Genomic DNA, 22,069 nt, shown 5'->3' with positions numbered 1-22,069 from the left:
CCCCAATTCCTAACTCCCAGAGGTTCGTTAGCCCCGCGCGAACAACAGATGGCGTGAGTAATTTTTGTGAGAACTGTATGTCTCCAGCAACAATTATGTTTCTTGCAAAGTTATCGCTTCGATGATATAACTGAATTGTGATCTGAGCTCAATTGAAAGATAAGTTGTATTTTAAAACGAACATTATACCACTCATTTGAATAACGTTAACGATGATTTAGGCCGTTTTCTCAGTTCATAGGGCAGTAATCATGTAGTGGAACAGAAGCAAACGATGTGACATTTTCCGGAGTAGAGCCAAGAAATAAAATGTGACTTGTGTCGACAATCGTAGCCACAGGAAGATCCACAAAGTCTTCTTCTTGTCTTTTTTATTTTAAAAACAGCTACGCAATGATATTCCGCCGTGGCATTCAGTAGTAATTCTAATTCAAAGTAAGTCGCTGTAAACAATAAAGCGTAATAACATCAGACTTGACTTTCAGTAGTAATTGCAGTTCCAAAGAAAGAGGATGCTGACAGGTTTGAGTATTACTGAAACATTAGTTTAATAAGCCGTTTCTACAAAATACTGACACAAATTATTTACACAAGAGTGTAAATACTTGTAGAAGCCATCTTCGGAGAAGAACAGTTTGAGTTCGAGAAACAGAGGAACACTAGAGGCAATACTGAAATGACGGCTTATCATGGAACAAATTTACGTTTGTAGCATGTGTAGGCTAAAAGGAACATTTTGCCAGTGTTGACGGGACTATATTCTTTGAAATTTTGAAGGTAGTCGCAATAAAATACAGGGAGCGAACAGTTATGAGTGTCGAAGGACATTGAAGGGAAGCAGTAGTTGTTAAAAGAATGAGACGAGATTATAGCCTATCCCTGATATTACTCAACCTGTGCACAGAGCAAGCAGGAATGGAAACCAAGGAGAAATCTGGAAAGGGATTAAAGTCTAGGAAGAATAAATAAAAGCTTTGAAGCTTGACGGTGACATTATAATTTTGTAAGAGGCAGCAAAGGACGCGAAAGAGAGCAGTTGAACGGAACGGGTAGTGTCTTGGAAAAAGATCGGAAGATGAGCATGACAAAAGTTGAACAAGTTTGATAGAACGTAGTATAAGTAAATCATGTGATGCTGAAGGAATTAGATTAATAAATGAGTCACTAAAGGTAGTAGGCGAATTTTGTTTTTGGGCAGCAAAATAACTAACTATGGACTAAGTACTCTGTCCAAACATACCTCGGACGGCCCAACTGTGCCAACAGGCCACCTTATCATCCTCAGCCGATATCTCTCGGCCGTTGTCAGCCTTCGTGACCGGAGCCATTCCTTCCAGTCAAGTAGGTAAGAAGCTCGTCAATAGGACTCTGAAGGGCTAAGTGGACCCCGCTAATCAACAGCGCTCGGCAGAACCAGACGGTCACCCACCCAAATGCTAGCCAAGTCCAACAGTGCTTAACTTCAGTGATCTGACGGGAACCGGTGTTACCACTGCGCCAAGGCTGTTGGCCGATGGACGAAGTAAAGGTTACACAAACTGTAGACTGACTATAGCAAAAAAGCATTCCCGAAAAAAAAATATTTTAACAACTAATGTAAAGTTAAGTTTTAGGACGTCTTTTCTGAAGGGTTTTGTCTTGCGTGTATTCTACTGTGGAAATGAAACGTTGACCGTAAGGGTTTCAGAAGTGAAGAGTTTTGAAATTTGGTGCTACAGAAAAATACTGAAGATTAGATCGAACAACTGGTGAGGGCCGGCCGCTGTGGCCGAGCGGTTCTAGGTGCTTCAGTCCGGAACCGCGCTGCTGCTGCGGTCGCAGGTTCGAATCCTGCCTCGGGCATGGCTGTGTGTAATGTCCTTAGGTTAGTTAGGCTTAAGTAGATCTGAGTCTAGGAGGCTGATGACCTCAAATGTTAAATCCCATAGTGCTTAGAGCCATCTGAACTGGTGAGGAAATACCGATTCGATGTGGGGAAAAAGGAAGTTTGTAGTACAACTTAACTGAAAGAAGGGACCGGTTCATAGGCATGAATGACTCGTCGATTTGATAATGGCATGAAGTGGAAGGGGCAGGGAATAAAACCGATAGAGGGAGACCAAAGCATGACTACAGTAAGCAGTTTCAAATGGACGCAGCTTGCAGAACTTATTCAGAGATAAAAAGGCTTGCACAGAGTAGAGTAGCGTGTAAAGCTGCATCAAATTGAAGACCACAGCAACAACGGAAGCTCGTACAGCGCTAAACGTGGCTGCAGACAAAGCCTGGTGGGCCCCACAAATCAGGTCTCATTAGTAGTCGAGATGGCGGCCTCGTTAGCCGGTCGCCCATGGGGCGGTCGGTCGGTGGTGAAATCCTCGGCTGCGTCTGCTCTCTCCTGAGCGTGTGACAACGGGAAGCTCTGCGCCACTGGTTGTATAGGAGGCAGACCTGGTCGAGAAAGCAATTACTGCCCTACAACTTTCCTGTCATCGCCTAAGTGTGGGCCGGGGTATCTATGACGGCATGACCGTGTCAGAACTGCCGTGAGTCAACCATGCTGCTCTGCTGCAAGGCGCTGAGTTCCGGATTGCGGGACTGTAACGAGAACGCGGAATCAAGCTGGATACAGAGGGCTGTCCTATTAACTGATACAGATAGGTGTTTTGCCGAAAATAAGCAGGAAACAATCTACCTCGTATTATTTTACAGTAAATCTAACTGCTCTAGTGTTCTGGTGGTTGTCAGCTAAAGACTAATAACTTATTCTAGCCTAATTTGTCATTATAGACATGGTATCTACAGAAGTTTTATCGTTTAAATTTCTCGGCCTTGTTTAGTATGTAATGAGACAGCAACGATGTTTCTGGAATCCATTCAGTCGTATGCTACACTGATGCCCTTTACACGTCTCAGATTCGCATTTCACAGCCCTTACCTCTGTAGTTCCCAACCCTTTCTACCTGGTGCTACCTTTTGCAATCCCAGATTGTCTCAAGCCGCCGCATGTTCACTTTTATACAATTTTTTGCTTATTTCCAAAAACTTCATTTGACAATAATCTGCAATCCACACTTTAGTAAAAGAGGTTTATCAAATGTAGAGTAGCATAAAACTATAGTATTTCAAAGGAGTTGGTAGCTGAAATAGAAATGTCTTTATGTCTCACTTAAATTCCTAATGATACTGTTTTTACTTGAACAACACTTTGCACATCAGACATCATTTTTATATAAAAGTCATAAGGATTATCCTGAACATCAATGAGACCATTGAAATTACTTTTTTTTAAGCAGTTCCCGAATGTTTGGTTTCCAACCACTGAAAGCGCATTTAAGGTCACTTTCCACATTCAGGCGTCTGTGGTGTTTTGTTTTCATGATTGCTAGTGTCGAGAAGCCACTCTCGCGTAGCTATGTAGATGAAAACTGTGCGAGGACTTTTAATTCTTCCTTGGCCACTCCTGGATAAATAGAAAGGAAATTGGACCAGAATTCTTACAACCCCATTTGCTGAAATTCAAATCAAATATCAATTCAATTATATCCTCTTTTTTTCATCAGCAAGTGCATGCACATCATTTACGGAGGGTGAGCTTGCTAATTTGCACTGACAGCCGTTTGAAGACAAATCAGGAACGTTAAGTTTGAACTATTGTTGAAACCATGCCAGGTATTCACTGAAGATAACTCTCCACTCCTTGACATCATACTGTTGCCTACGTAGAAATTCACTGAACTGAGGGAATGACTAAAATTGTTGGAAGCATCCAGGCAACGTTTCCATAGTTGTGCCTTTTCCAAGACCTCCATTATGGTGATGTTTCTCCCACGTAGTTTCAAACTGATATTATTTAGGGTTTCAATAAGGTCTGCAACGTATCCTAGGAAAAATATAGTGCTGTCATCAGTGAAACAATGATGAACTTCAGCTTTCCCTTGACTTAAAAGAAATTGTTCTACCTATGATTTCAATTAATAGAGCTTCCTACGCACAATGACCTTCGAAAACCGACAGACTTGTGTATTTAAGATATGGATTGGTGCTCAGAACTGAGATCATTACACAGAACTCGGAAAAAACAGTATTCACAGCACCTGACTTAGTTTTATTAACTACGTTGACAGCTCGTTTCAGTGCAGCGTTCAGTCCCTCAGGTAAAGTCTTAGAAATTATGGCTTATCAGTGGATCGTAGAATGAGAGCCGATCAGATTATATGAATTTTTCTTTGCAAATGCTTAGGATGCCAGAACGTGAACTTAACATGACTGATGCACCTATTTCCATAACTCTCTACCAAGACAAATCATTTTCTATCAGAAATTCATAAACGTTAGAAAATATATCAGAAGCTTTCTATGCCGATTGCAAATTTTTAGAAAACAATAGTTCTCCCATTAGTTTCTTATCATCCACAAGTCGGCAGTACACTGTTAAGTGATACTGCTGAACTATATCAATAGAATCATCACAATGCAAGGCAAAATATGGATGCAAGACAAAAAATGGAGACATTTCCAGACTTTTAACTACCAATTCTTCAACGTTTAGAGCCATTTCTTCAATCGTATGTTGCACACTGTTGTTTGAAAGAGGTATTTTCTCCGTTTCTCGCTGAATATCTTTTCAAAAATCAATTCTGTTTGCTATAGAAATGGAAGGTATGATTAACGTTTCACCAATAATATGAAGTTCCTTGTTTTTTTGCCCTGGAGAGCTGCTGTAAGACGTCGTTTCAGGAGCACAGGCAATAGTGGTTTGTTACTGCAGACATTACGATACAAATACACACCGGCAGTTGGTAATCCGTACTTGACACATTCTTAATTATGCAATCTTCTTTTAGGGTACATTTTCACTCAGTGTACAAAACCAACAAAAATACTATTTACTTCTACAGAGCACAACAAGCTTAATTCTTAGATAAGAATGGAGAGCGCAGACTGAAGAATGTGTTGCGTCAGCAATAACTTGTTGAGGCGCGAATCAAATCTCATGCTGCGAACTCCACAAAAAATTCGCTCTCTGACTGTAGTCAGGAAGTAACATTTTTGACCTCTCGAACCGCAGGTTTCTGCTCTCTTCTGAACTCTCTGTGCCCCCCTCTCCGTCCTTTAAATCTCTCACGTCTCCTCTCCCCCCCCCCTCCCCCATTCCATCCACAGAGTGGCAAGGTCCACAGAATCGAAAACCAGTAACAGATGTCCGCATGAACCAGAGCGAGCATCTAAATTGTCGAATAGAAGACTGCCAAAGTTTCTAAGACATCACAATATGCTATACAGAAACAAAAATTCGTATTTAGTACTGTCGTTGTCCTGTAGCAGCTCTATTACAGCAATATACGGGGTGAGCCCGAAGACCACCGAAAAAATTTCGGACACTGATCGGTGATATTTTCTGAATGTTTTGGTCAGAGGACACCGATCTCTGATCGCTCGTTAAAGGGCTGTTACTTTTCGTTTGCTTTCTGAGCCTTATTAAATTTCTTTTGATATCTTACCCCCATTTAAACAGTCTATATGAATAATATTGAAAATATCGGCACAACAGGGTAAATGTCAACAGCAGAAGCTGTGGGTCTTATGTGGAAACAAACTAGTCCTATTCTCTCACAGTACTTGTTGTAGACAACATTGATGCCCACTTTACCCTTGGTCCTCAAGCTTCCATTCAGTCCTGCTCGGTTGTGCTTTTCCAGCAGTGTTAGTTGCATGTTAACAGTGATATGCAGAAGTGTGTACAGCTCTTCTGATGAAGAATTGGACAGTTTGCTCCTCATGTATGGGTTCAATAAATGTTCAGTGAAAGTGAAGCACAGTGAAAGTACACTGAGCTGTTGCCTCGGGAAGGCAGCCACATCACAGTGCTCTTTCATCTGCGGATTTTTCTATTCCTTTTCTATATTATACGTTTTGGAGACTACGTGTTACAACCTTTATCAATGTTTGGGGATGTTTTTAAACAAAAACAAATAGATTATTACACTGTGACGAGCTATCGGAGATAAACCAACCCTCCTCCCGAGAAACTCAACCGGAACAAATATCAGTGGAGTTCGCGCTCACTCATTAGTCAAATGTGGGTCAAAGAATAAAAGTTCCAGGAGGGTCGATCTAATGATGAATGCTCGCGTCGGGCATGGGTGTGTGCATTGTTCTTAACACAAGTTACTTTAAGTTAGTTTAAGTAGTGTGTAAGTCTTGGGACCGATGACCTCAGCAGTTTGGTTCCTTAGAAATTCACACACATTTAAACATTTGAATGCTCGCGTGTGTAGCTTTTAATAGTGCCAGCCCATCATTGCTCGGTACCATTCGACTATTAGTGATTTTGACAGGTTCTCTTACCTTCATTGATTACTTAGTCACGGCTATCATCTGTATTTTTCCACATGTGTCAAATAACTGTCATCCTTTCCGTAACTGCATTCCCCAGTCTCCAGCATCTTAGCTCATGTTCCATTCCCTTCTCCGTTTGCCGGCCGGAGTGGCCGTGCGGTTCTAGGCGCTGCAGTCTGGAACCAAGCGACCGTTACGGTCGCAGGTTCGAATCCTGCCTCGGGCATGGATGTGTGTGATGTCCTTAGGTTAGTTAGGTTTAATTAGTTCTAAGTTCTAGGCGACTGATGACCTCAGAAGTTAAGTTGCATAGTGCTCACAGCCATTTGGACCAACCTCCTCCGTTTCAGTAATGTGTTTGTGGAAAAAACTAACCTGAAACCAGTTGTGATCCAAGGCTAACTACATTCAGATGGGAACTTAACTTTTTCCTGTTAATTTAGTTCCAACAGCAGCCACAGAAGTGTCTAAGAAATCTTTTTCGGTTGTTATCGACATTGATTCCCTGTCAGCATACCTGAGCCCTTTCCCTCGTGTCCAAAAGAGAACCAGTCCATCATTCACATCCTCAACACACTCCTACATTTCCTCGGCTTTATCTGTTTTTCTTCCTCGGTTTCTCCTCTTAACTTTATGATTTTTGCTGTTTACAAGAAAACTGTGTCTCCAGATTTGATTCCTTCCATATTGCTGCTCTGCCTTTCTCTCTGTACATCGTCACTCCCATTCCACAGAAATATCATATAAAATTAATGCTCTTGACTAAATGTTAATACACTATACATTACGACGATTTTCTAGCTGATTATTGTAACGATATTAACAGCAACAACTACTACTAATACTACTACTATAATTACTAGTACTACTACTATTACTACTACTACTGCAATTATTATTATTATTGTAAGTGTCAAGTTCTAAACACATAGCAATATTAACTGCGAAAATAATCTCTGAGGAAGACTAGTCTCATGTAAGAGGCGCCCTGAAATTCTTAATCGTGATAGTAGATTAAATAAATTGTTAAATCGTAATAAATAGTGAAAATAATATGCCCAGTATATTACAAAATGACCATCTGTTTCTGTATGGGCCTGCAAAGAAATCAAAAGTTGTGAAGTCTCTAAATCTTCGTTATCATTAGATCTGCTAACACAAATGAGATTCACAGTCATTGCTCTTCTTTCACTTTAATGAACAGCTGTTGCAACATCAGTGCCTCTGGCTAGTGAGGAAAACTGGTACTTCCCAAGAGTGTGATACCTGTAATCACCATTTGATTACAGATCAATCAGTATCTCAGCTACTGTATCCAAAGCCCTGGAGTATATTGCTCAGTATCAAATAACTGAATACTTGCGCAAATTCACCTTAACTTACTGACAAATATCAGGCTGCCTCTCGTAAACATCATAGCACAAACAAAGCAGTAATTAAGATACCCGATTACCTGAAATATACCGTGAAAAGATACGTTCCGTTTTGGATTAACGTTTGATGATGTCTGCTTTGTGAGGCGCTCAACTGCGCGGTCATCAGCGCCCGTAAAAAGTCCCAATTTTTACAAAGGCCAATTTTTTACACAATCCAGTCGACTCACTGTCACGAATGATGATGATGATGATTATGACGAAATGATGAAGACAACACAAACACCCAGTCCCTGGGTACAGAAAATCCCCAACCGGCCGGGAATCGAACCCGGGACTCCGTGTCCAGAGCCGGCAACGCTATACATTAGACCACGAGCTGCGGACGTCTTAACGCTTAAGAAGAGAAGAATGATTAGTGCATTCAAATATTGACTAATCTTGTTGTGGATTGGCAAGAGAGCCAAACCACTATGAGAGGAAGCCGAAAGGCACGCGTTTTAGCTCACGCAGGCTGGCGTGAGGTCTGGAACAGGTCAAGGAAATGAGACTAGCAAAAAAGGACGTAGCTGTGGAATACTTAACTTTAATCCATAAATGGTGAACATCGCTCTTGACGGTACATGTTTTACAGCATCAACAGTAACTGGTAATGGCGCCTTGCTTGCTCGTAGCAAATGATGTAGCTGGAGGCTATGCTAACTATCGTCTCGGCAAATGAGAGCGTATTTTGTCAGTGAACCATCGCTAGCAAAGTCGGCTGTACAACTGGGGCGAGTGCTAGGAAGTCTCTCTAGACCTGCCGTGTGGCGGCGCTCGGTCTACAATCACTGATAGTGGCGACACGCGGGTCCGACGTATACTAACGGACCGCGGCCGATTTAAAGGCTACCACCTAGCAAGTGTGGTGTCTGGCGGTGACACCACAAATCTCAAATGAATATCACGAGACAGATGATTTTTATATTAGATTTCTTTGCATTTTTCAATCGGCTGTATTCAACAAAATTATTACATCAGTTCCTCTTCTTCTAACCAAAATCTCTAATGTAGAAATAAGCCATGCAGCGTAACGGCGAATTTTGTGCCACTTTCTCCGTTGACTACGCCAGAAAGGGTGAAAGAAAAAGACAGAGAAATCTGAATGTCCCGCAATAAAACAGGATATGAACGTAATTCCCAGCGATGACGCAAAATAAAACAAAATAAAATAAAATCTATCGGTTCTCTGTCTCAAAAAAATACATCTCTGTAAATACACAAGAATTTAATAAACGCTAGTGTTGTAATATTTCCTCAAAAATTAACGTGTACTGCCAATTTGTCCTCTACGAAACAGTAATTGTTCCCAGCTCCACTAATACACGATTCGTGCTCTTCTCCAAGCTTTATTGTTTTCCTCTTTCTCTCACGCTTCCATTCCATGTCATGTCCGTTGCTACTACCGATACAAATATGCATAAATTGGTACTGCAGTGACACAGTGACACAAAATGGGCTAAAAGCAGTCTTTACATACTGGAGAGAACTTAAAATGCCTGCCAAAAACTGACAAGCTGGATAGATTAGAAATTCCGTAAAATATTTCTAATAACGCTTTTACTCTTTTACGCTGGGTATTTACAATGAATTGCGATCGATGAGTAAAGTATCCGGGAAAAATATAAACCAAGCGTTGTTGTGTCCATCGTATATTATGTGTACTTACTTGTTGTTCACGAGGTATGTTCAAAAAAATCCAGCACTTTGTCCACAAAATTTTTCTACCCATGTGTATCGAGTATTGAGCCGGGGACCTAGAAACGACGGAGAGGCTTCCTCGCGCCAGCGCCATGGCCCTCAGCGGTTCACAACACCACAGTGGACAAACTCTCCCCCTCCCCCCCCCCCTCACCATCACCCCGGGGAACGCCTCATATCAGACGAGTCTAAACCCAGGTGTTTGCGTGGTAGAATAATTATGGTATACGCGTATGTGGTGACAGTGTTTGCGCAGCAATCGTCGACATAGTGTAACTGTGGCGGAGTAAGGGTAACCAGCCTGCATTCGCCGAGGCATATAGAAAACCGCCTTAAAAACCATCCACAGGCAGCCCGGCACACTGAACCTAGACACTAATCCGCCGGCTGGATTCGTACTGGGGACCAACAAACCTTCCCGCTCGGGAAGCAGCGCGATATACCGCGTGGCTAACCGGGCGGACTTTCCCGCCCTTACCTTTTACTCAATGTGTACGGTCTCCTTCGAAACATTCTCCTCCGCAATTGATACACCGCTCCCAACGCCAGCAGTCTCGGTACGCCTTTTGCTAAATCACGCGAAGCGCCGTCTGCGATTTTATGTTATATCGTCTGTCGCTGAAAGTCTTCGTCCTTTCAGCTTCTCAACATCATAACCGTAGACCCACGTCTCATTACTCATCATTGTCTTAAGGAACTTCCCGTCCTCATTTGCGCGATCCGAAAGCTTTTCAAAAGGACTATTGCTCTTGAGTCATGAACCTTGGGATCAACTTGGAGACATATATGTGTCAAAGTACATGAATGCGTCGAAATTTATAAATGAGCTGTCAAAACTTTACTGACCTATGGAATTCGTTTCATATAAGCAGCACCAGGGAACCAGTGGAAAAATTCTGTTGTCGCTGCACAAAAGGGCAAATTAGTTCCTCTTTAGGAGAATCTGACTGAAAAATGGGGACCATTATGCCTTCCTCACAAAAACTTTTCGCATGCGAACATATTCGTATTTTTTATGCTGAAATAATCAGAGAGCCAATCACGATGGAAGAGAAAGGAGACAGTGCCAGTGGGGTAAAAATAGAGAGAGATTGTGGTGGTGAGAAAGGGAAAATGTCAGAGGAAGAGAAAGAGAGGTGGATGAAGCCAGTGGCAGTGGGAGCCAAACAGAGAGAAGATATTGATAGTCCCTCAGAAACAGTGGCAGTAAAAGATAAAAAGAGATGGACGAAGATAGAAGTAGTGGTAACAGAAGAGAGAGGAGACAGTGGAAATGTGAAATGTAGGTAAATGGAAAGCTTACATAATATTGGGGGTTTTGGATTCTCTGAGACCAGAGAACTTAAAGCAGAGCGCATTTTGAAACAAAATTTGAAACATGTGTGTCTATGGTAAGGAATAAGTTGGAACCCCCAGAATTTTTGAGCTGCTGAACTATGGCAGAGACAGTGGCAGTAGGAAATAAAGACGAAAGGAGACAAAAAACAAAAGGAGAAAAAGGAAACATGGGATATATCCCATTGTTATAAATCATTGATTCCTTTTTCTCCTTATATATATAAGGTGAGTCACTATTGCCACCTCGAATAAGAATGGAAGAATGTTAGTAGCTGAAACATTTGTGGGACAAATGTTGCATGGGACAACGGGGCTCATAATATGATTCGTAACGAAAAAGCTCCGAAATTGTGAAGTAAAGGTCATCATGTACACTGACGGCAATAAGCTACATTCTTCATGTTCGTATAGTAAAATGTAGACTTTCACGGCCAGAAATGTCGCAATTAATAAAGTGTTCCACGCTATTATACTGTGGTCGTCGGATCCGCACTGTGGCTCGCTACGTTCTCAAATCTGAATATATTCGAAAGATGAAGCTGGTTCCTACTAGTGCATGGAACGTCACCGTCAGAGCTACTCTTCTTGAAACTGGAAGACAACTAGTGTAAGTAGGCTGTTTAGGTTTTCTTATTGGTAGCGCCACGTAGCGCTCTGTATGAAAAATGACTGGCTGTGCTGTGTGCAGTCTGTGGCTAGTTTGCATTGTTGTCTGCCATCGTAGTGTTGGGCAGCTGGATGTGAACAGCGCGTAGCGTTGGGCAGTTGGAGGTGAGCCGCCAGCAGTGGTGGATGTGGGGAGAGAGATGGCGGAGTTTTGAAATTTGTAAGACTGGATGTCATGAACTGCTACATACATTATGACTTTTGAACACTATTGAGGTAAATACATTGTTTGTTCTCTATCAAAATGTTTCATTTGCTAACTATGCCTATTAGTAGTTAGTGCCTTCAGTAGTTTGAATCTTTTATTTAGCTGGCAGTAGTGGCGCTCGCTGTATTGCAGTAGTTCGAATAACGAAGATTTTTGGTGAGGTAAGTGATTTGTGAAAGGTATAGGTTAATGTTAGTCAGGGCCATTCTTTTGTAGGGATTTTTGAAAGTAAGATTGCGTTGCGCTGAAAATATTGTGTGTCAGTTTAAACACAGTCATGTACAATTGTTCTAAGGGGACGTTTCATATGTCGACCCTTAGCCGAGGACACCTCAGTGGAATCTTCTGATTTTTTTCTTGTAGTTTGTGTAATTAGTGCAGCCTTTGTTTATTGCTAGCGCGTAATTGTAGAGAGAATGTCCTTTGTAGTTGTAGTTTTTCATTGTTGTACAGTAAAACAGTTGTGGCATGCATGTAGATTTGCACCAAGTATTTCGCAGCTGCACTTGCAATTAACGAGATATTATTTTCAATGTTATGTTAATGTGTTTTCTTATTTTGCTCTTCAAATTGTATTTTTCTATGTTATCGAGTGAAATATTGTGACAATAATGGTGTGTGAAAAACGTAATCCTAGGCTCCAAAGTAAACTGAGAAATGACAGTGAAGACGAAAGCAGTGTGTTAACGCCACCGAGTAATGAATTAACTAATGTTCAAAGCAGTAATTTGGTAACTGTGCATAGGGAAATGGAGCGGGCTGCAAATAATGGTGTAGGCAGTGAAACAATTAGTGAACAAGGAAGCATTATCGATCGATCGGTCGGCAACAGCTTGCCTCAGGAATCCGAAAGGACAGGACACAATCTCGCAAATACTGTAGATTCAGGTTTTGGGTCCTCACCGTTTACTCAAATAAGACAAGACACATTTTCTGCTTGTCAAAATGTGAATGTTGCCGGTGCAAATTCACTGCCGAAAAGCACTGAGGAACCTGTTTCAGACACCAGTGCATTGTTATTACAATTAATACAACAAATGGGACAAACACAGCAAAAGCTTCAAAAGTTAGACACAATGGAACAAAATCTTCAAAAGTTAGACACAATGGAACAAAATCATCAAAAGTTAGACACAATGGAACAACACCAGAGACAAACACAGCAACAGTTAGACGCAATGGAACAAAATCTTCACACCACGCTTGAACAAACACGTGAAGTTTTAACTACTGAGTTACATAAAATAGAATCGAAATGTCAAAAAGTCTGTAATGACGTAAAAACACAAATTTGTGAGCATTTCCAACCTATTTTTTCGCGTCATGAAAATGCATTACAGAATCACGAAGCAACCATAAAAGAACTGCAAACTATTGTTCATGAAAATCATGAGACCTTGCAAGCTAAAATAGACTCACTTGCATCTACCGATTCGGTTACGCAACTTGCAAAAACTCAGGAAAACTTAAAGGACACAGTAGAAAGGCAAATGGAGGAAATTAGTTCATTATCACAGAAAACAGTTGAACTTTCGGATCAGCTAAATAATTTATCTACGAAGGTAGATGATAATCTGAATGGCACAAAACTGGTAGTCTTTAATGACACAGAAGAGTGCGAACAAATTAGGAAATTCAAACAAAATCAGAATCAAATTAATACGCAACACCAAAGAGAAATCCGGGAAGTACAAGATCAGCTGACTCACGTAATACAAGAATTACGTATTTCAGAGGCCACTCGCGCTCCAATACGGGAAGAGGGACATAGAAATACGGAACAGCCACAAAATAATAACTCAGGGCACTTCGGAAATTATGAAAAAAAATGGCAAGGTACACCGAATTTTGAAATGGAACCGCCGAAACGACGTAACAATAACCGACATGCGACTCGCCAACATGATGATTTTGACTATAAGCTGTTCATTACTACACGTAAATTCAAAACATTTAAGAATTCTGGCAACGACATTCATCCACAAGCGTGGCTTCATCAATTCTCTCATTGTTTTCCTCCCAACTGGTCATTACAGCACAGGTTAGAATTTATGTGTGGCTATTTAGAGAATGAACCAGCTGTAAGAATGCAATAGGTCATTCACGATTGTCACAGTGAAGGAGTATTTTACCATGCCTTCCACTCAGCATATTGGTCTCAAGCTACACAAGACCGAGTAAAACATAGCATCATAATGATGAAACATTTCGAACAATCTGAATTTTCCAGTCTTGTGAAATATTTTGAAGACATGTTGCACAAGAATCAGTACCTCTCAAACACATACAGCCCCTCAGAACTCATCCGCATTTGCTTAATCAAATTACCTGAACATTTACGACATATTATTTTGGCAGGGCGTTGCAAAGACGACATTGAAGCTTTTCAGGGACTCTTAAAAGAATTAGAAATTGACACTGACAATCGCGGAACGCGAAAACAGGAACACAACAATTACAGGTCCCATCCGTCACAATTCCGCAACGAAAGAAATAGTAACTGGACACGACAAGGCTATTCTTACAACGCAAATCGTGACCAAAACAGACATCATCCATATGACAACCACTGGGAGAGTAATAGTTACAGAGAAAGATCGCATTTCCGTAGTAATGAATATGACAGAGATTACCACAGAAACAGACAATATGGGAACAAAATCAATTATTATCACGGGAGACAGAATAACTTCAGACGCAACGGTCCAGCGTGCAGTTACGATGCAGGGAGAAATTCTCCACTACGTGACCGACAAGAAAGAAACTATGGAATCTACCGACATGACGACAGACGATATGATCGTAACGACAGACCTGAATTGCATCAGAACTGGCGAGATTCAAACAGAGCAGGGCACTCTCGACAAGGTGAATTTGTAGAAGTTAGGTCTCCTAATCCCGATAACGACGCGCGCCAACAAAGAGACAGACAATGACTCACGCCGCAGGCAGCCACGTGCGCCCGCTCGCTCCGAGAAAAGTAACATAAGACGCTAGCCTTGAAAAAAATTATAGCATTCCTTACCGACGTATACAACATGATAATTGCTTTGAAGTTGAAACTCAGCGCACTAGAGAGTAAAGGATTGCACCACATTTCACATGTAAGACTGTTTATTGAAAGATAATCTGCTTTTTAACTTTTTCTTTGCCATAAAACTTTTCACTTTACATTTCTAGTATGCTTTGTCAGACTTAGAATGTGTTAACATGCAACAATGTTTGAAGTTAAATATCCAGTCAAGAACCAAGATAAATTACTTAAACCGAAATTACGAATGCATTGTTATAGTGAGCAGACAACACAATGTTGTTGTTTGTACATTCTTGCTTGTTAGTTCCACGATCACGTAACGACTATAAGGATCACATACTTAGAACATATACCGGCAACGCTAATGAGATTTTCATGCAACATTTTGGTTTACTTGAAAAGACATTCTTTATTTGAAGTCCTTTCTGTGGGATTAAAGATGACTTAGCATTTGGTTTCTTAGACAGCTACACATCTATATCACGACGCTACTAATATGTGACAATTTACAATGTTGCTTTTGCGGTGTATCTGCTTTATATCTGCACAGTTTTTCTGAAATCTTCTGTAAAGTAAAACATGTTTTACTTTTGTGGTATAGCTACAAGGAGACAGCCTTTTCCGTAGGACAACAATACGTTACAGCACAGTACTTTCTTCATCATGGCAATAAGCGTAATAACTAAGATATCTATACGCAAAGCATTTCACTTTTGTGTATCATGAGGTAAGTACATTGACTTCTGCAGAACTTAGCTTTCGGCGAACGATAACTACGACACCTCCACAGAGATTATCTTACAACATGACGCACAGTTTAGCGTTACAGTACACGTATTTGAGTGATTAATTTTGTACTTAAAACATTTATTTTTAAAGATATTTCAAGTACAATGATACAAAGGTTTTCCGTGATACATTTCATTCTGTTGCTGTAATCTTTAACACCTGAGGGTATAATTACATTAATCTTCAGGGGGGTACACGTTTACTTTGTGTACCATGTGTTTGGCAAGCACAAGGAGCCCTAGCTAGTATGGTATTTGCTTATACAACTTTACACATCGGTACCATATTTCTCTAACAAACAAATTACACAGCTATCTGATCATTTAACTGAGAGATAAACATTTTTTTTACTACATCAGTGACACATGTTTACGCAATGACACAGATGGATAACTTCACACTTATGAAACTGTATTTTGTCTGTACTTTGTGAAATGTTCATATTTTTTTGGAACCATTGTGATACTATGAGAGCTTTGAATGATATATTTGGTATGGGATCATGATTTTTAAAGTACGTTTGAGGTAGATGACACTATAAAATGAGCAGAGAATTTTCTTTAGGTTTTGGTATTATTGGAAGAAGCTACGACGTTTTGAGGTTTGACTGAGGTGTTATGATGTTATTATTACGATGACGATGTGTATTATGCTGCTGAGGTATGTTTATGATTAATAAGCTGATTCTATATGAGTTATTTGATTATGCTACGTATCTGTTATGATGAAATATTGAAGAAGTGTCGACGAATATGTATATGTGTAAAAAGGTGAGGAATAATGAGTAGTGGTTAGGGACTCTGGTTTGTGAAAAAGGTTGTTGGAAACCAAGAATCGTACTTTAAGAGTTATGAAATGTATGTAAATGCATGAATGTGTTACAATTCCGACGAAAATTTTTTGGATACTGTTATATCAATAGGATTTTGTTCCTACACATTTGTAACGCAAATTCTCAACCTGTGGAATTTTTTTATATGAGACTGCCACTGTAGCAGAAACTGCTGTCGTAAATATTTCAGTAAGAAAGGTAAGTGACCTTGACGTAATGCGTTTTGGGCGCCCAGCTGAGAGGTAGTCGTCTGACAAAAGAAGGCCATTAGGTGGAGAAAAAAAGAGGCCATTATCCTCGCCATTGACATTCCTTTAGAGAAAGCATCGCAAATACGACACGCTCATTACTTGGAAAGATACTTACACCTGCACACCTGATTCTGACAAGTGTCTTTCTACGAGAGCTGAGAGAATTTCTACTAACTTATGAAATGTCACATGGCTATTGAATGATATTTTTATGCTTTGCTTTCATAGTTGCTTATTTCATTTGATATCTAGTTTCCACCTGTGTTGCAGCATTGGTTTTATAAAATAAAATTAAATGCATTTGCTAATGTGAACACTTTCCATCAACAGATCTATTAAATAATTATTTCATGATCCACATTCTTCGAAAAAGGAGCACTTGGAAAGGAAAGAACAATAAGAAGGGATTAATAACAGTTATTGCATATATAATTTTCTTTTCAAGTACTTGGTAATTTTTTGTAGAATTAGTTTTTGTGGTGCACCACTTTAATTACATAGATATTAAGATGTGAATATACATTTCCCTTGTCTGCATTGTTGTCTTTAGTGTAATATTTTTTCTGCTTGAGCTATGTCATGTTTAGATATAAGTTATTGCACTTGCTGCTGCTGTTTGACAGGCGTAGTGCTACTAAATTTCACTTTACATTAATCTGTTAAGCCAGTTTTACTACTGATTTATTTTTCTTGTTTGCTGCACAGTGTCTTATATTACTTGTAATATTGCAATTGCTTTGCTAATTTAGATTTCCTGCTGCCTGCTTTGCCAATTTGCATTTTTTTGTCATTGCTGTTTGCGTTAATTGTTTTGTGCTGCTGCATTGCCTTGTCCCTTAGTTTAGCATCTGCGCTCAGTGGATTTAACTTAGCTTAAGAGGAGGTAGACTATATAAGAGAACGTGTTATGACGAATTGGAAGAAATGCATTGAGAAGCTATAAGAAAATGGTTTGGCCAAAAAAGTAGTGTACAGTGGAGAAAAACTATTTTTGAAAGAGGATATGAACAAAAAAGTAGGGTTTAGTGACAACAGGTTTAGGTAGGATTTTCTTGGAAATAAATGATGAGGTAAGATAATGGAAAATAAATAATGAGGTAAGAAATATGTGAACATACAAATACAGGAAGCATGCTTGGATAGGATTTTTTTGGTGGAAACAAATGTTGAAATAAGACGAAAAATCTATGGAATGAAGTTTTGTGTTGGACTGCAGTACCAAATGTTACACTGACAACAAACCCTGTCCTGTATTTTGGTGCTATTACACTATGCGAATTTGTATTTTTCCTGTCTGTATGTGTTTAGCTAATAAGATTTATGTTGTAGAATTTTTCTGATAATATGTTATTTACCTTGTAAAGATGCTTAGACATTATTTATTCTGTTTTGTTTTAATGCTCATGTGTAAAGTTGATGTTTCAAAAGTTATTCTGATCTTTTATGTATTTACTTATGTCATAATTCCTGTAACACTGATGTATATGTTAGTTCAATTCTTTTGTAAAGCTCATATTACTACAAATGTTATCTGTATTGTTATGTTCTTTAATGATATATTTTGTACCTTTGTCATTGTTTTCTCATGTTATAATATTGTAATTGACACCAGTTCAGCAAATTAAGTAACTTGTAAGTTCCATTTCACTGCACCCATTTCTGTTGGTCATAGTATATGGACAATATGTGAGAAGTAGACTGTTAGTGTTTGGACATGCGTTAATAATTCAGCAAGGGCCTGATTAACAGCATTGCTGGTTCTAAGGACAATTCCAGAAACTTTGTGCGTGCACAAGTGGTGGTTTATGGACTTGCTATATTGTCCGCAAGACTCTTTGATGGTGATAGTGCACCTGCACAGTCGCAGCAGATGGCTGCTGAACATCTCTACAAGAACTACAGTGGGTCTGCTCTTTGATGACCTACCTACCAATATTCTTCAAAACTTCGACTGACTCTGCAGTGGGTTTGCTCTGTTGTGGCCCATTACATGTCAGCATGTCAAGAGTCAGCACTGCCTTTCCGTTGGAGGGACAAGACTGCATGGAAATCCACTACTTCCATGTGCATTGTCTTTTACTGCTCAGACTTTGAGAAAATGGTTCAAATGGCTCTGACCACTATGCGACTTAACATCTGAGGTCATCAGTCGCCTAGAACTTAGAACTAATTAAACCTAACTAACCTAAGGACATCACACACATCCATGCCCGAGGCAGAATTCGAACCTGCGACCGTAACGGTCTTGCGGTTCCAGACTGTAGTGCCTTTAACCGCACGGCCACTTCGGCCGGCCTTTGAGAAAAGAAACGGCAGTTTTACTGTGATGAATGATCAGGACTGTCTTTATGGACTGTGAGAAAATTTTAGCTTTTGGCCAACATTGTATTAATAAGTGTGTTCATTTGATATCTTTCTTACTGTAATTATGAAAAAATTTTTCAAATCTGTATTGGCCAGTGCACAAAACAATTTGTAAAATTTTTCGTGGGGAGCATGGGGGCTATGTAAGTAGGCTGTTTAGGTTTTCTTATTGGTAACGCCACGTAGCGCTCTGTATGAAAAATGACTGGCTGTGCTGTGTGCAGTCTGTGGCTAGTTTGCATTGTTGTCTGCCATCGTAGTGTTGGGCAGCTGGATGTGAACAGCGCGTAGCGTTGGGCAGTTGGAGGGAGCCGCCAGCAGTGGTGGATGTGGGGAGAGAGATGGCGGAGTTCTGAAATTTGTAAGACTGGATGTCATGAACTGCTATATACATTATGACTTTTGAACACTATTGAGGTAAATACATTGTTTGTTCTCTATCAAAATGTTTCATTTGCTAACTATGCCTATTAGTAGTTAGTGCCTTCAGTAGTTTGAATCTTTTATTTAGCTGGCAGTAGTGGCGCTCGCTGTATTGCAGTAGTTAGAATAACGAAGATTTTTGGTGAGGTAAGTGATTTGTGAAAGGTATAGGTTAATGTTAGTCAGGGCCATTCTTTTGTAGGGATTTTTGAAAGTCAGATTGCGTTGCGCTGAAAATATTGTGTGTCAGTTTAAACACAGTCATGTACAATTTTTCAAAGGGGACGTTTCACTGGCAAACCGTAAGTCGACAAGAAAGGGTTACGTGCGGCGAGCTGCCTGTAGCTACTGGCTTCGGCTCGCCCCTGTAGCCGTAACTGGATCGCGCAGAGCGACGCCTGGTCCTGAGGAGGACCGTGCGGCCAGCTCCGGCGGCCGCTATGCAGCGGCGCGGACTGCACCCGAGTGTGGGGCAAGGCGTAGCCGAGTGTTGCGAAACTGGACGAGGAAGCGGCTGCGGCTGCCGCTGCGGCTGCGGCGCTGCCAGAAACCGGACACTGGCGCACGCCGCCACCGCGCCGCACCGCGCCGAGCCACGCAGCGGCCCGACGGTCACGCTCTCGCCGCAGAAGAGGGCGCGTGTCGCGCGTGCCGCCCACACACGTCCCACCTAGCATCAGCTCCACTTGCTCAACCACTCTCTGTTATATCTCTATAAACAGATTGCGGCTGTTCGCCATTCCCATGATGCTCTCTCAGCAGTTAACTAGATATGCATTGTGTGTGTGTGTGTGTGTGTGTGTGTGCGTTTACTGCTTGACAGAGGGCCGTGAAATTCGAAATCTATGGTAAGGTCCTATGGGACCAAACTGCTGAAGTCATCGGTCCATAGGCTTACACACAACTTAATCTAACTTAAACTAACTTACGCTTACATCGGCTGTCATTACTATTCGGTCACATCTCTATTTCAAGCAGAACGTCTCCTCCCACCATGAAAAAAAAGTAATAAAATAAAATGAAAGTCATTGGGAATACCCGGAATTGAAACTAGGTATTTCAGGTGGCTGTCGTACACTCTGACAAGGGAAACTCCTCTTCGCACCCCCGTCAAATTTGGTGGTAAGATGCGTGACGTCTCCTGGCAAGACATTCACAAAATCGTTGTAATACAAGAAAAAAAAACATTTATCTGTACTACTATTATTATTTCATATCTGTATGAACGGTTGTCGATTATGTAGACTCTGTAAAACAAGAAATAATCTTTTGTCATTTTTATGATTGTGCAGTAATTATGTGTGTATATTTTGCAAATAACGTCTGTGGTCGGCGAGTGTAGAAATCGAAGCAGACAATGACAAATAAAAAAGATTACAAAGATGCATATTAAATTGCCTATAAATAGTGTAGGTTAAAACATTACTCTCTCTGACTTCTTGTAGCTGTTTAAGTTGAAAGAGCCGGTAACGTTCGATTGAATGCTTGTTTAGCTTTCTTTTCTTCCTTGTTCGAAGAAGACGCTATTGGAGGCTGACGAATGAAAAAGGCGCGTACTTTAAATTTATGTGATTTTTGAATATAGAAATTGTTAAAAATACTTGTAATTGTTTATTGCTAGCTTTCCCAGTATTTCATTCCACATTTTTAGCCGTTTCCAGCATATTTAGAATTTTTCATGACGCAGAGCTATGTAGAGATCGCGGGAACCGCTGCCGCGGCAAATTCAAATTAAATTGAATGAATGCGGTTTTCCCGCAATTAAACTGGCAGGTAACGGTATATCAAAATTATTTCTTTCAGCTTCCCGGAGACGTAAGAGGTGAATCATGGATTTTATAATGTCATTTTCAAGTGGGCATGGGCAACTGCTATTACAATATCAGTCACGTAAATAATTTACGTAAATTTGAGTAATAAAATTTTACTTGAGTGATATCAAAGACTGCTGTGATGAAACCAGTTCTGGCTGGCTATAATAATACTAATTTTCAGTGCATTTGAGAGATGAAAGTAGCGAAGGACATGTTTAATTTCATAATTATTTACTGTAATGATACCGTGTTCCATTTCTAACAAGCCAGATCAGGGTAATATAAAAATAGTTTGCAAATTAAAGATCATACGTGCACAGCAGGAAATCTTTTAGCGTTGTGCGAATCCCCACGTAATAGATCAAGGTGCACAAAGTTAAAATATTTTCAACTGCAGCAACTAATAGTGAGAATCTGAATTTTGAAAAAAAAGAAGAAAAATAGAAACAGTGGGCTATCCAAGCTCAATATGTGGAACATCGAGCGAACAAGGAGGGTCACGGCATCGTGGTTATGTGGTCACAATATTCGATTGCAAAGCGGGGGATCTCCCTTGTCTCCCTTTTTTTTTTTACAAAATTATGAACAGTCCGTCCCGTAACTGACGTGTCTGTTCGCTGTATTCAAGTCTATGTCTGTGTCGTGTTGCAGCGGCCAAATGTAAGGAAGGGACCTAGAATGAAAGTCGTTCCGAACAACTACTTGCGCAGCCGAAAGTAAGTGGTTCTCGAATGGAAACCGCAAACGTTTGATGACAAGGGACGAGTTAACCGGGTTCTCCACCGGAAAACACTACATCGGTAACAGTATGCGTGTCATATGATAGGAATCTCTTGTCGGCGCAACTCACTTGCATGCCGGGTGAGTAAGTGAGATATGCCTCCTTGCCCGATGTAGCTGTTCGTACGAATGTGAA

General features: G+C 40.4%; 1 pseudogene; it reads right to left on the bottom strand.

Moving 5' to 3' along the window:
* Positions 1–1,392: 1,392 nt before the first annotated feature.
* On the bottom strand, positions 1,393–1,511 carry LOC124712693 (annotated as a pseudogene).
* Between the last annotated feature and the right edge of the window lie 20,558 nt (positions 1,512–22,069).

This window comes from Schistocerca piceifrons, chromosome 8 (genome assembly GCF_021461385.2).
Source record: "Schistocerca piceifrons isolate TAMUIC-IGC-003096 chromosome 8, iqSchPice1.1, whole genome shotgun sequence".
Lineage (NCBI taxonomy): Eukaryota > Metazoa > Arthropoda > Insecta > Orthoptera > Acrididae > Schistocerca > Schistocerca piceifrons.
This window is presented reverse-complemented; position numbering and strand designations above follow the sequence as displayed.